This window comes from Nomascus leucogenys, chromosome 7b (genome assembly GCF_006542625.1).
Source record: "Nomascus leucogenys isolate Asia chromosome 7b, Asia_NLE_v1, whole genome shotgun sequence".
NCBI classification, from domain to species: domain Eukaryota; kingdom Metazoa; phylum Chordata; class Mammalia; order Primates; family Hylobatidae; genus Nomascus; species Nomascus leucogenys.
The window spans coordinates 86,151,976-86,165,813 of NC_044387.1; the positions used below are offsets into that span (position 1 = coordinate 86,151,976).

At 38.6% G+C, this 13,838-nt stretch overlaps 1 long non-coding RNA gene across 1 annotated transcript in view; it reads left to right on the forward strand.

The window, feature by feature from the left end:
- The window catches only part of LOC105740082, a 78,067-nt gene extending 64,898 nt beyond the window's left edge, over nucleotides 1–13,169 (forward strand). Inside the window, exons 5-6 of the long non-coding RNA XR_001116096.2 lie at nucleotides 5,223–5,408; nucleotides 11,655–13,169. This is a non-coding gene — a long non-coding RNA (uncharacterized LOC105740082). The remainder of the gene's footprint in view (nucleotides 1–5,222; nucleotides 5,409–11,654) is intronic.
- Nucleotides 13,170–13,838: the final 669 nt, after the last annotated feature.

Here is a 13,838-nt window from a genome sequence, read left to right on the forward strand (position 1 = left end):
GCATTGATTATGAAGAGATAGAAATATTTAGGTATACGTGCATAAAAGTGAAAATTGTGAATCTACTTTAAGCATTCTTTCAATGGGCTGCTTATTTTCTTTAAGGCCTATTCCTGTCACCCTTATTGTGTCTAGACCTATAGCTAGAGAAATCTGAGTCCATTTCTAGAGAGACAAGTGAATAATCTAGCAATATTATTCTAAATTATATTGGCATAAACCTAGGGGAGCTACATCAGAATAAATTAGTAAGGTGTTAAACCAAGGAGCATAAAACACAACATTGGATCAGGCCAAATTAATCAATGCAGGTGCACTTATTCCAGATTTAATATGGTAGTTGGACAGATAAGAGTGTTCTCTTTGTGACTTCTTTCTTTCTATATGTCTTAAGGTCCAGCCCTGCTTCCTATTAGCACCCTAGACAATATTACCAATACTTGTTTTTATATACTATTTATTTTCCAATAACCTCATATATATCCCACTGCTGTTTTTTTCTCTGGGTCCCAGACCTTTAGATTTCAAAGAATCTTCTCAAAATCTCCATTTGGATATTTGAGAGAGAGAAATTTTAAAATCCATATATCCAAAAATAAACTCATCATTCCTCTCCTAAAGATGGACACCCTAGAGTGCTCCTCTCCTACAAATGGCTAGACTGTCCACCCATTCACGTAAGTGAGAAAACTGTGATTGACTCTTGTCACTTCCTTCATCTTCACTGCCAATAACCAATCACCAAGTCTTGCTGTTTTACCCACTAACAGCTTTCTAAGTCATTCACTGTTCTTATTTTCACATTTCCTCATTCCTCAAAGATTTCAGCACCTGAAACACTATCACTCTTTTCAACATGTGATATCTGTGTAGATTATCTGTCGATATCTTGGACTCTAAATTCCTTGGCAGTCTGTCTCCCAGTGATCTTTCTTGTACCCTATCCCAGATGCTAGCATTCAGGGTCATGCTATCATCTTTGTCAATGGCAGCCCTGAAGTTCCTCCAAATTTTCAATTTCAAGCATCGCATTCTCCAATTAACACCTCCTCCTTTGCCTGCCAATACTTACTAGAATGGAACTCTAACAATTATTTCACCAATCTGGCGCCCCAGCACATCAATCCTAATAACTCTTTTCTCTCCTCGTGTCCTCTCCTTTCTCCTTACCTAGCTTAAATTCATGGCCAGTCCTTCTAATTATTCTTTGAACCTGCTCTGAACCCCTTTGCCTTTCTCTCACTTTTGTGGTACTTTTGGCAAAGCAACAACCTTTTTAAATTATTTGCCTAGTCTCTGCTTGCATCAACACAGATTATCTCTCCTTTTCACAGAGATTGGCTAAAACAGTTCACCAAACCTATTTTCCTTTCCTTTTTGGTACAAGGCTAAACGATGTTTCCTGGCTTCTGTTCACCTAAGGTGCAGCCATGACATTGAATTTCAGCCAAGACAATGTGAGTAGAAATGATGCATACTACTTCTAGGACTGGCATAAATAAAATTTATGGAAATCTTGCATTTTCTCCCATCCTCAATTTTCCAACTAGGTATCAATTCCCAGGACAAACTTGAAAAACACGTGCTGAGTTTCTATTGGCCAAGCTCACTGAAAGACTCAGTTGTATAATCAAGGAGTTCATCCTCACTATGTCCCATTACCTATTAGGCTTTATGTTACTAGAATAGAAATTTCTGTTGTATTAGGTTACTAAGATTTCAGGATTTATCTGTCACAGCAGCTAGCATTACCTTAACAAAACCACTGTAGAGCTATGCACACTCAGCTGCTAGTTGGTCTAACTTTTAAATTCATAATCACTGATCTTAACTGTTTCCCAGCATGAACACTAGAGTCTTCTAATCAGTCTCCTACTCTCCTAGATAATAGTTCATACTTTTTACTCTTTTCTTGAAACTCACACCTGAATGTCTATAAATCCCATCATTAATACCTTCAAAATATATACAGAATGTAACCACTTCTTTACCCCCATCTATTTTGATTGAAATAGCCTCCTAGCTGGTTGATCCCTCAGTCAATTCCAACACAACAGCCAGGGTGATGCTATCAGAATGCAAGACAAATCTTTTGAGATCTCAAAACCCTCCATGACTTCGTATCAGTTAGAGTCTAGCCGGGAAAATAGGAGCCACACTGGATATCTCAATCTAAGAGGCGTTTTCCATAGATGTTGGGTGCCTGAAAGAGAAAAAGGGTAACACAGAGATTTAAAAACCCAGGCAACAGCTGATACTGCTAGTTGTTGAAACAAAAGGGAAGGGGTGGGGTTACCAGAATCTAGGAGCTTAGAAGAGGGGCTCTGCAGAGCTGGTTCTATACTTCTAGGAAAATAGCCACTGCCCCAGAGCTGCTGATTCCTCCAAGAGTGTGCCACAGCGCTGTGCTGGAAATGCCACAACTCATGGGAGGCTGGATCTAGCAATGCTGTCAAAGACAGGAAAAACAGGAAGGAAGTTCCTTCTGCTCTTCTCTCTATGCATCCTGCAGATGGAACCTAAAAGGAAGCCTCCTGGCAAGGGTAACTGGAAAATGTAATTTTCAGAGTCCTCCCAGCATCAGAGTCACCTTCTTTGGTTTCTCAGCACTCCTAATCACTCCTCTCCACGTATTTTAACTTCCATGCAACAACAGTTAACAACTTCATGCTTCCACCTAGCAGGATCCAACTCTCTTTTATATAAATGAAGTCATTCGTACTTTAATCCATATATAAGAGACTCAAAGTCCTAACATTTACTATGCCCCATCTGGGAGTGGTGATAAATCCTCTTATTCAGTTGCAATCACACCAACAATCCTTACATGAAGTAATAGGGATGAAATAAAGGATGAAAAAAATCCGTGATTCCCACGGTTTCACTTAGACTCACTGGTGAGTCCATGGTCAGCTGCTGGGCTGACTGTGCTGGTCTTTGGGTCCTCTCACGTGTCTGGGGCCTTGGCTGTAACAGCTTGTCTCTATGCCACATGGTGGGCACAGGTGTAACAGCTTGTCTCTATTCCACATGGTGGGCACAGGCTTTTCTCCATGGAAGTTGCAGGGTTCCAAGAGAGAGAGAAGGAGGATACAAAGTCTTTTGAGAAGCAAGCTTAGAACTCACACGATGTCACTTATATTCTACTGGCTAAAGCAAACCACAAATCACAAAGGCATCCAAATTCAAGACACTGAAAAATAGATTACACCTCTTGAAGGGAGGCACTGCAAAGATTGCTATTTTGCAATATGCTACATGTATACATAAGCAAGAAAGAAGACATACATAGCTTTCCTTTTTCCACTACATTTTACCCTTCAATTGACCACTGTGATGGATTTTTACTTCATTCTATAGGTACCCACTTTTTGAGCAGTGATCCAAAATTTTTGAGTCCCAAGAAGCATTGATTTCTTCTAGTGTACAGTCACCTATCAAATGCAGGCAGGCATGTCTCAGGAAGATCTAGAAAACTTTTACTGTGTTCAGTTGTGGCAGTGTTGAAGAGTACTTTCTCAAAAGGACCCGGTCTTCCTTTTGATCAAAGAACTCCAAGTCTGTGAATGCCTTTAGGTTCGGGAAGTAGATGAGAAATTGTGAATACTCAAGTCAGATTTCTGCCCATCAAACACAGAGTTCTCCTATTATGCTGATTAAGTAACACTTTAGAAATCTGCTTATCTATTTTCCTCCTAAGTCATTTCATTCCTAAGGAATTAAGTAAGCATAGACAAAGGTCTCTGCAGGTCAATTCTGATTTCTAATTCTTCCTAGCTATCTTCACAGAAATTACATAACTCTTACTTCTTGAACTGAGTATTGCTTCTTGACTTCACTACTCCGCGATCCCATGATATACATTGAAATTAGGGATCCTTTTTCAATAATAGCATCTGCCCTTGCCATCTTTACCCTTCAGAGGATGACTGCCATTGAGCTTTACAAAGATACTGGCACACGCCCTAGAAAACAGGATGTCTTCTGGGCCCTCTAAACAAATAGAGAGGGGTGGTGGGTGTGCAAGTTTCACAAGTAAAGTCCACTCTAACATTCCTACATCCCTAAGCCGTTTTTGACACCAGGCCAGGAAAATTCTCATCCAACCTTCCTGCAAGAAGGCCACCATTGAATCCAATAAATTAAACAATTGTTAGAACAATTTTAGTCTGCTCAACCTATCATATTAAATCTGAAAGAAGTATACCTATGTTGAGAAATTTTATGGGATACAATGTCACATTCCATCCTCCTTGGTCTAACATGATATTATTATACATATGCTATAATCACATATATCCCCTAGGTTCATGTCAATATAATTTAGAAAAATACAGCAATTCTTTTGGAGTATAACTTATTTCTTCTTACACTGGATTTTTCACTTGGCCCTGTTACTTAGATTGCTTTAGCCCTATAGGCCTAGACACAGTAGAGGTGGTAAGTCTTGAGGAGAATAAGCATCTCATTGAAAGGAATGCTCAGAGTGGATTAAAGGTTTTCAACTTTATGTTCCATCAGATATCCCTATTTCTTTCCAATCAGTCTTAATTTTCACTTAAGACACTTGCAAATTCTGTGAATGCCCCTTTCATTGTAATTCCATAACTGACCTAAATAGTTAAATGTTCCATTTGGTTTTCAGACATATTTGCCCTGCTATATACAAACTAAAATAAATACACTTGTACAAAATAAAAGATTCTTCTAGGATCACAAGAGAAGCTTTGAGATTATTAAATTCTTGAGTCATTTTCCTTTTGTATCATCTCCAGCGCTGTCAGAAATAACCATTCTACCCAAAAGTCATCACAGTCATTATTACCACCATATCCATCACCTGCAGCAGTCATTTTATCCCCCAAGATACTCATTTACGTATGCATTTTATCCCAAGCCATCCCAGGTGATAATTTAATTAAATATTGCATGCCATGTCAGCATCCTCATTTTCTACTGATAAAGAACTTAGCATTAAGTTCAAGGTCAAGGACATATCTTAAACATTTCCATAATCCCATCTTTGAGGGTTTTCTGGCATCATTTCCAGTACCTGACACTGTAACCATCCGGAAAACAGAAACCACCTTAAGGATTTGGAACAGTGGGCATTTAAGCAGAGAATTGGTAACATAGGTGTTTGAGGGCTAAAGGACAAAAATGGAATATTTCAGTAACCTGGATATTAAAAACTAAAGAAGCTGGCATCTCTACATCTTTAGGACCAAGGACAGAACCCAGAGGGCTGACAAAGAAGCACCATGGAGTTGGTACACAGACCTCTGAGAACAGATCCTAAATGGCTACTGCTACTACCTGGCATCTCACCAGAGGACTGGTCCTGGAAGCTCTCAAGGAAGGTTGAAGCTTTTAGCTGCTACTGACCAATACAGGAAAAACAGAAATGCGTAAGTCCCTTTCTCTTTTCTTTGCCTTCTATCGGCAAAACTTAACAGGAAACCATTTGACTAACGGGAAAATGTAGTTTACAGAGTCATCATAAAGAAGAGTACTGAAGGGTGCTTTGGAACCAAGAGCTAATAGGTCAGTACCTGGCAAAGACTCCCCATCTCACCCAGAATAAAAACTAAAATCCTACAGTGATCTACAGTTGCTACATAACCCAGTCCCTTGTCCCTCTCAATTTCATCTCACTCCTCCTGCTCTTGCCATAGAGATGCCTTGATTCTTCTTGAACACACTACGCATGTTCTCATCTCACACCCTTCACACTCACTGTTCATTCTGCCTGAAACGCTCTTCCCTGAGATCTTCATGGCTCATTCCCTCATTTCCTTCCATTCAAACATTACTTTCTCAGTGAGGCCTTCCTTCGATTTTCCTCCTACAATTTCACCTCAACAGTGGCATTTTATTTCCCTTTTCCCTGCTTTCTTTTTTCCATATGTACTTATCGCCCTATAATATACTATAAATATGCATATATTTATATTTATTTTATTTTATTATTTTTATTTTATATATATATATATATTTTTTTTTTTTCTTTTTTTAAGACAGAGTCTTGCTCTGTTGCCCAGGCGGGAGTGCGATGGTGTGATCTCGGCTCACTGCAACCTCCACCTCCTGGTTTCAAGCGATTCTCCTGTCTCAGCCTCCCGAGCAGCTGGGACTACAGGTGCCTGCCACCATGGCCAGCTAATTTTTTGTATTTTTAGTAGAGATGGAATTTCACCATATTGATCAGGTTTGTCTCGAACTCCTGACCTCAGGTGATCTGCCCGCCTCGGCTTCCCAAAGTGCTGGGATTACAGGCGTGAGCCACCATGCTTGCCCTAATTTTTGTATTTTTAGTAGAGACGGGGTTTCGCCATGTTGGCCAGGCTGGTCTCGAACTCCTGGCCTCAGGTAATCTGCCCACCTCGGCCTACCAAAGTCCTGTGATTACAGGCATGAGCCACTGCACTGCTCCAATATACTATATATTTTATATATTGATCTTATTGTATGTCTTCTCCAGTAGAATGTGAGTTCCACAAGATAGAAACTTTTATTTGTTTTGCTCATGGCGGAATTCCAGTGACAGAACAGTGCCTGGCAAATATTTGAAATTCAACAAATATTTTTTGAATTAGTGAATATACTAACACAACCCTCATCCTAGACAACTCTCACCTAGGCACATCCAGGAGTCTACTAACTGCTCTCCCTTCATTCATTCTTGTCTCTGCCTATCCATTTTCAATGCTGCTGCTGTAGTGATTTAAATAAAATAATTATACATTAGACTACATTCTATCCCTGCCTCTTCACCTCAGTCATGGCTCTATAGCTAATATTGACTTATTTAAGTAAACTCTATTCATTCAGGGTTTCCTTAATCATTTAATAGTGAGGATTTCTACCTATGACAGTTTTTCAACAGTTTTTCACTTGACTTGTGTTTTTAGTGATCTTTCAAAGAAATCTTTGCAAAGTCTCTCTTTTACCTAATTTGGCTTTGATACTATAAAAATCAAGTGGATCATTTAAAATCTGATCTTTTGTATGTAGACACAAGATGAAAATATGCCTATCTTAACACAAAAGTTATGCTTTTAAAATGTTGCCTGTGAATCGATATATATGTTAAAGTCTAGGTTTTTATTTCAAAGTTTATAATAAATTGAATATTCATTCTTTTGGAAAATTCTTTAGGAATAAGACATAATAAAATCTCACTTAAGCATTCGTGAAAAGTTGCCTAAACTGTAAAATATAGATGTATATTTTATATTTTGCATAGTAGATTAAAAGCCTAAAGGGGATCATTGTTTAACAAAATTTCCATCAACCCTTGTCTCACCTCCAAAATAGAATAATATGTCCCCTTTTTTGTCTGTCCAAAGCCTATTTCTTTGCTCCCTGTAAAAGCTGTATACTTGTAGAAATGAACAGATTGATCTAGTCTCATGGAACAATAAGATGCAGCAGGAATCCGGGCAACAATTGAGCCTGCCTGCCTGGTTGTTTTTCTTTACTCTGAACTACCGTATCGCTTGAGCTTTGCTTATGCCAAGCTAGTGGTTGGATGTGTGTGCCTTCTCTTAGTGAATTGTAACAGGCTGGAGGTCAAGGTTTTACTTACTTTGTGCTTCACAGAAGGCTTTGCACGGGGTAGGTACTGAAATTGTTTGTTATAATTAGCTTAAAAATTGGACACAGAAAAAAGTATATGAAGCAACTCCTTAACACATCAATGGAAATTTTAAAGCTAAATGCAAGTCTTCAGATTCAATGCAAAGAATGAACACCCAGAACATCCAGATTTATCAATTATGTCAAATTTGGTGTTCTATACAATGAATTGGACTGATAGTCATAGACATTTGAGTGTGTGTATGTGTGTAATGTTTCAAGCTAAGTTGAAGGGAAGGGTTTTGATAATTCTTAAAACAAGGCTGGATTTTTTTTTTTTAGAACATAGAAATTACTGTCTTGCTTCAAATAATACATTTGGATATAAATGCATGCATGTTCATTTCCTACCTTCAGCTTCTCCCTTGCAGGTCTGGAGTCCGAAAACATTGCACGACTGTGTTTTCCTCCAGCTCAGGCTTCTCTACCTTTCTTCCTTTGGAGCATCTGTTATGCAACGTATTGAAAAGCAAATTGCCTGTTTTGGAAAGGGTGATTTCCTTTTGAGGCCATCTTAATCTCCAAGGAAAATGTAGAGACACACAAAAATATGCACAAACAGCTGGAGTACAGGTTGACGTTAGTGAAACCAAACCTTTTTTTAAAATATATTCAGAAATGTGAGTGAAGTTACTTTTTATAAAACTTCCCTGCTGTTCTCACAGCACAGCATGCAGCCCTATGAGGCTGAATATGCTTTATTTTCACACAAACTTTTCTTAACATGGGTCAGTATTGATAGTGTAATCTTTACAAAATATGCCTCTCATGAAGAAAATAAATCTTCCACTTCTAATAGCAGGGTTGTAAAAAAAAATACAGCACAAGGCAACTTGTTTGAAATACCATGCTGCCGAGACATGTAAGAATATACTTACTCTTTAATCTCAGAATGACTTTCACTGGTTTATCTTTAATGTAATTATTTTTAGCCCTTATGATTTAACTTTGGCTTCATGTGATCCATCTGGTTGGATAAGAGCCAATACTTATATGTTCCTCTCAGGTTTACTGAGTGCTTACATAAATATTATCTGGCAAAGTAGGTATTTCTCTTAACCCCATTTCACAAACATTTGGTGATTGCTTTTGCAGATGTTACCCAAAGATGTTACGGTAAACTCTAAAAATTCAAAAAGCTTAGTCTATCTAATTGGTCTCTTTTATGAAGTGTCAGACATTTGTTTATGGTAAATCTATTCCACTGTATTTTTGTAAACCAATTAAAGTGAAGTGACAAAATGATAATAAATCTAGTTTATGCCTAAACATGTGACAATACTATTTCATCATTGAAGAGATGTTATTAAGAATTATATTTGGCTACCAGTAGTTATAGCCTAAACAAGAGACATGTAGCTTTGCCTCATGTTAAAGAAATCTGAAAGCAGGCAGCTCAGGTTGAGGAAACCACGCTATGTATATTACAGATATTGTGTACATACTATTTCTTAGGGAACTACACATTCCTTTCTGTTCTGCCATTCCCAGCACACACATGGTTTCCATTTTCAGGGCCCAGGGTGGTTTTCAGAGCTCCAGCCATCGTGACGTCATTTTCTATTAGGATGCAGAAAAAAGGGAAAGAAAAGCAAAAAAAGATTTTTTCAGAAGTCCCACCCAATAATTGTTCTATCTACATTTCACTGGACATCCTAGTTCCAGGGGACAGGGCAACAGTAGACTCCGGGATGGCTCATCATTGCAGGGCTGAGACTGGGGATTTGTTATTAAAGAAGAAAGGACGAATGGATTGGGCAACACAACTTGCTGTTTTTGTCACTCATCCTTAAAGGGTTTCTCTACTTTTAAGAACAGAATCTATTGAATCCTCCAAACTATTACCCCACATATTTTTTTAAAAAGTCCCACTAATGGTTTAAAGAGTATCCTTGGTTGAATAAAAATGTAATCAGAGAAAACAAAATTAAGATAAAGTGAAGGTGACAGTTGAAAATCAAAAAGTATCCACCCCAGATCAGAGACCATATAATAGCAGTGAAAAATGAACTAGAATTTAGTAAAAATCTATGTTATTCCTCTATAGGAATCACTTCCTGTAAGTATCTTGAGACTGTTAAGGAAGCATGCTTAAATTATGACTATTGCTGTATGGGGTTCTGAGAGCTAGAAGGAATGAAAACATCCAGAGCCTTACACATCCCCATCATGAACATGACTTAAAGTCTAAAATCATTATACTATTGACATCGAACATTAGAATAACAGTGAATTATTGAAAATAAAATTAACTCCTAATCTCAAAATTTACATTATAAACATAAAAATGTGCTAGAGCACGTTAGCAATTCAGTGCTAGTAAATTAAACAAAAGCAAGATAGGATTTAAAATACAATTTTATTAAGAACCGAATGATTGTGAAAAATCATATAAACATTCCCTCATACTACTTGGAGAAAATGAGTGGCAAAAACATTTAGAAAAGCTAAATAATGCATTTTAGGCATATATGTGTGGTATATAAACATACAGAAAAAGTAATAGAGCAGCCACATTCTCTAACCTGGTAATTCTACTTCTGGGAATCTCTTTTTGAAAAAGATGGATCCTAAATCCTGAAAAAAAGGTTTGATGCACAATCTTTACAGCAGCAGGATTTAGATGTAAAAAATTTAAAATAGCTAGCTGTTCAACAACAGGATAATAACTTAGGTAACTGGTAATGTGTTCACTTACTGAAAATAGTATTGTTAATCAAGTAACTGAACAGGTAAGAAAAGGTCACAAGAGAACTCTAAGGTATCATAGAGGTACCGACTGCAGGGAGCTCCTGGGGCTGGGGGAGAAAAAGGAAGAGATTGAAGTCGAAACTTAGCACCTTCGTCGTGGAGGATCCCTGTGGACCCGTAGCCCAGACCTCTGAAAAGTCAGCCCCCCTGGCTGAGGCTGATGTTTCTGAGGTGTTTTGTGCTGAAGCTGGTCCTGTTAAGCGTGGGAACAACTGCAAACTGCATCCACCCACTGCTCTGGCAGGGCGCTGCCATTTGTAGGGTGAAAGAAGCATCTCTGGATGCTACATAAAAAGCAGACAGAAAGCACAAAGGAAGGAGTTCAGTCACTCCCTTTTCCTGTAGAGCTCCACTCTCCCTGAAGCATCCCCTCTAGGCAGAGCCTAACAGGGAACCAGCTATCACAGCAGAAACTCCTGGCCCCTCCCTGCACTCTTAACAGCAGGTCTTTTCAGGCTGTGCTTGGCCCATCTGGGTGCCTACCTTCTCCTTCGGCAGCTCCTAGGGCTTCTGGAAAATCAAGAGTGGATTAGGGGTGACGGGGAGCTCCCTGCTTCTGCAGGGCTGAATAGCAGCCTATGCTTTGCTCAGTGGGCAAGGGCCACCTTGGCTAAGGTGCCCCACAGAACAGGTACCCAGGACTGGTAGGGATGGGGGAGAATGTTTCTAGCCCTCCACAGGGCCTACGGGGCTTTGCCCACATGTGCCACTGCCTGCTGCAGGCTGGACAAGACACTGCCCACCATAGGAGCCTCCTGCTCATCGTCACCATCAACAATGGGCTTTCTCACTTTTAACTGTGCTGGATCCAGTGGTCTGCAGAGTCCCAGAGCCACCACAGCAAAACTGAGTATAGAAGGCTGGTTTGGAGGTGAGAGATAATAACTTCACTGGCACAGCCTTACTTATTGCCTGTCTCTAGCTAGAAAATTGACTCTTTAGGGATACAGTAGCTCCAGTTCTTAGAGCAGTGCCTGGCCCATGGCAGGTGCTATTGAATTAATGAAAAGAAACTCTGTTATTGAAGGAAGGGGTAAATTGTGAAAAAAAAATTATGGCATCTTTATTTCTGCCTTTGGAGTTTTCCTAATTCAGAAATTCCTCTAACAAATGAAAGGTGCAAACCAAGAGAATGCCTCCCCTCTTTCCTGTTCTACTTTTTCTTAACTATGTGTGACTTTAACAAGTTACTTAACTGTAGGAACCCCGGTTTTATAGTCCTGAAGATAGAAATAGCATTTACTTTTTTTTTTTTCTCTTTTGAGATGGAGTCTCACTATGTCGCCTAGGCTGGAGTGGAGTGGCATGATCTCGGCTCACTGCAACCTCTGCCGCCCAGGTTCAAGCAATCCTCCTGTCTCAGCCTCCTGAGAAGCTGGAACTACAGGCACCTGCCACCATGCCTGGCTAATTTTTGTATTTTTAGTAGAGATGGGGTTTCTCCATGTTGGCCGGGCTGGTCTCAAACTCCTGACCTCAGGTGATCCACCCACCCTGGCCTCCTAAAGTGCTGGGATTTCAGGCTTGAGCCACTGCGTTCGGCTGAAAATAGCATTTACTTTAGAGTGTGATTGTAAAGATTAGTGTGATAATATGTACAGAATATCTTATATTCATGAAGGGCACACATTTGTTCAATGAATTGTACTGTGGAGATCACAAATCACATTTCCTCACCCTTCAACCACTGTGCATCCAACATCATTTCCAAGTAGGTATGATTTCTGAACCATAATAGAAACTAACACTTCTTGGGTATTTCTATTTTGTGCCAAGCACCACTGTAAGTGCTTTACCTATATTAAGTCAATTAATTCTCCCAAGAATTTATGAGGTAAATGCTTTTATTTTTCCAATTTTACCAAAGAGCAAATTAAGGCAGAGAAAGTTAAAAGAAAAAAAAAAACCTTATATTACATAGCTAGAAAGTGTCAGAGCTAGGGTTTGAACCCAAGCAGTCTGGCTCCAGAGTCTTAGCCACTGGTACAGTGATTCTTTAATAGGACTACTAATAACTGTATTCTTCTTGCTAACTATTCTTTAAGTCTCCTGGGTATTTACAGGACTGTCTTGTGTAATTATTAATAGGCACTTTACCCAATTCAGCCAAAACTCCTAAGGAGAATCATTGACTTAGAAAAACCACATCTGATTGAATTGAGCACGCCAAGAATGAGGTGAGATGGTGTCTCCTTTCACAAGGGTATCTGGACAGAGCTTAAAGTGTCAATCTAATTATAAACTGTTATTCTCCTATTATGGAAAAACCCTGTAATTGGATACTAGAAAATTCTCTGTAAAAGCTTGTCCCTCAGGCAAGGCTTAATACTGGTCTCAGAAGCCCAGTTAAGTATGTTTTAAAAAATTGGTTATCCATAAAAATACTGAAGGGGAATACTTCCCATTAATGCAGTTGTCGTTGGATGATAACATAATAGGTAATATTTTTTCTTTTTCTTTTTTAAAAGCCTTTTATTGAAAATTTTTCTTAAAGGAAGAATTGTTATAAAAACAATGTATTTCTTAAGTATAAGAAAACATTTCTACAAAAAGTAGAAACTTTAGATAAGTAAAAATAAAATCAATTATACATAATTACACCATTGCATGTTAAAAATCCGCTATATTTTCTAAATTTTTATAATGTAAGGATACTTATAAATTGTGTGTCTGTATAAAAGATGGAATCATATTCTTCATGTTGCTTTCTATTCTGTTGTGCTTTTCACTTACAAGAATACTGTGAATATACTTCACTATGAATAAATACACATGTATGTTACATTTTGCAATATATTTACTGTTATTAACATATTATAATTTTTAACCATTCCCTTCTTATTGGATATTTAGGTGGGTTCCACTTTACAGCTATCATAGCTCTAAATTTATACATTTGTTTCTCACTTCTCTTATTAGTCTCTCAGGGTAAATTCCAAGAGTGGAATTTCTAGGTCACAAAGTTTTTAAATGTGTATTGACTAATTGTCCTCCAGTAAAGTTGCTGCAAATTATTCTTCTACCAGCAGTGTCTTAGAGTTACTGTTTTCTTAGAGACATGCAATGTTCTTTATTGTCTTTGTCGGTAAGTCAAGCTAAACAAATATTTAAGCTTTATTGTTTATTTCTTTGATAACTGCTTCATGTGCGCTTGTCATTTGTGCGTCTTCTGTGAATTGCCTGTTTTTGTCTTTTGCCCATTTTATTTATTGAATTGCTTTTTTAAAAACTGATCTGTTCATGCCTGTAATCCCAGCACTTCGGGGCTTCAAGGTGGATGGATCACGAGGTCAAGAGATCGAGGCCATCCTGGCCAGTGTGGTGAAATCCCGTCTCTACTAAAAATACAAAAATTAGCTGGGTGTGGTGATGCACACCTGTAGTCCCAGCTACTCAGGAGGCTGAGGCAGGAGAATCGCTTGAACCAGGGAGGCAGATGTTGCAGTGAG